Source organism: Suncus etruscus, chromosome 11 (assembly GCF_024139225.1).
Source record: "Suncus etruscus isolate mSunEtr1 chromosome 11, mSunEtr1.pri.cur, whole genome shotgun sequence".
NCBI lineage: Eukaryota > Metazoa > Chordata > Mammalia > Eulipotyphla > Soricidae > Suncus > Suncus etruscus.
The window spans coordinates 40,397,056-40,399,291 of NC_064858.1; positions in this window are offsets into that span (position 1 = coordinate 40,397,056).

Sequence of the window (2,236 nt, forward strand, 5' to 3'; positions counted from 1 at the left end):
AAAGCTGTTTGGGAGTGTTCCCGTTTTTTTCAATTTCATGGAAGAGCTTGGCTAGGATTGATAGTAGCTCCTCTTGAAAGATTTGAAAAAAATTCATTAGGAAAACCATCTGGGCCTGGGCTTTTCTTTTTGGGCAGATGTTTGATTACAGTTTCAATTTCCTGAGTGGTGATAGGAGTGTTTAGATATGCTACATCCTCCTTACTTAAATGTGGAAGGTTATAAGTGTCCAAGAATTTTTCCATTTCTTCTAGGTTCTCATGTTAAGTAGCATAAAGTTTCTCAAAGTAGTCTCTGATGAACCTTTGGATCTCTGCAATTTCTGTCGTGATTTTCCCCTTTTTATTTCTAATACTGGTTATCAGATTTCTTTCTCTTTCTTTGTGAGTTTTACCAATGGTCTATCAATTTTGTTTATTTTTTCAAAGAACCAACTTCTGCTTTCGTTGATCTTTCGGATTGTTTTTTAGTTTTCCACTTCATTGAGTTCTGCTTTCAGCTTTGTCATTTCCTTCTGTCTCCCTATTTTTAGTTTCTTTTGTTGGTCATTTTCTAATTTTTTGAGCTGCGTCATTAAGTTATTCAGGTATGCCCCTTCTTCCTTCCTAATGTATGCTTGTAGAGCTATAAATTTTCCTCTCAGGACCGCTTTTGCTGTGTTCCATAGATTCTGGCAGTTTGTGTCTTCATTATCATTTGTTTCCAGGAAAGTTTTGATTTCCTTTTTGATTTCATCTCGGACCCACTGGTTGTTCAGTAGCAGGGTGTTTAATTTCCAATTGTTAAAGTTTTTCTTCTGTGTGGCTTTGTGGTTCACATCTAATTTGTGGTCAGCAAAGGTAGCCTGCAAGATTTTTATCCTCTTGATTTTATGGAGGTATGTTTTATGTGTCAGCATGTAGTCTGTTCTGAAGAATGGCCCATGTACATTGGAAAAGAATGTGTATCCAGGTTTTTTGGGATGGAGTGTCCTGTATATATCTACTAGTCCTCTTTCTTTCATAACTCTTTTCAGGGCTAGTATGTTTTTGTTGGGTTTCAGTCTGGTTGACCTATCAAGTGTTGAAGGGCTGTGTTGAGGTCTCCCCCAATGATTGTGTTATTATTGATTTCTTCTTTCAGATTTGTCAGTAATTGTATTAAATAATTTGCTGGTCTCAAATTGGGTGCATATATGTTTAATAGTTTGATTTCTTTCTGTTGCACATATCCCTTGATTAGTACATAGTGTACATCTTTGTCCCTTACCACTTTTCTGAGTATAAAGCTGGTGTCATCAGATATTAATATGGCCACCCCAGCTTTTCTGAGGGTGTTGTTTGCTTGGACAATTTTCCTCCAGCCTTTGATATTGAGTCTATGTTTGTTCTGACTATTCAGATGTGTTTCTTGTAGGCAGCAGAAGGTTGGATACATCTTTTTGACCCATTTGCCACTCTGTGTCTTTTATTTGGTGAATTTAGTCCATTGACATTGAGAGAGATGATTGTCATAGGATTTAATGTCATCTTTGTAGATAAATTTGCTGTGTTTGTTGGTCTCTCTTGTCTAAGAGTAGACCTGCCAGTTTTTCCTTTAAGGCTGGTTTATCATCTGTGAAGTTTCTAGCTGTTGTTTATCCATGAAGCTGTGTATTCTTCCTTCAAACCTGAACGTGAGTCAAGCTAGGTGCAGTATTCTCGGTGAGGCATTCATTTCATTCAGTCTTGTCACAATATCCCACTGTTGGCTACAGTAACCTGACAGTGGCCACCTTTGCAACAACCTCCCTGCCATTTTTCAGTACTACGTGCTGTCTGCTATAAAGCCCCTAGGCCAACAGGAAAAAAGGCAACCATAAAAGTGATAATATAACTTCTCAGCCCAGAGGAGAAAGACACAACCTGATACCATGGAGCCAAATCCCCCTGGCTCACATTCCTGAGTTAATAAGCTATTCTTCATTGCCCTATGCAACAAAGCCTGCCCCACCATAAACCTGCTGAGAGTTCCGGAATGTGGTCAAGCAGACCCTACCCAGGGTCATAGGGCATTTCCATGGAAGCTGCTGATCTAGCAGAACTTGCAAGATTGTCTCACCCCCTGCCCCACTGCCCACCTTCCTTATTTGGGAAATGATTTACTTTCTTTGTTCCACCTAACCTATACTGGGTTTATACCTTATTTGGAATAATGAAATAGTTTGCCCGCCAAAAGAATGATTGACATTGCCTTTTGCCTGCCTCCCTTACCTTGT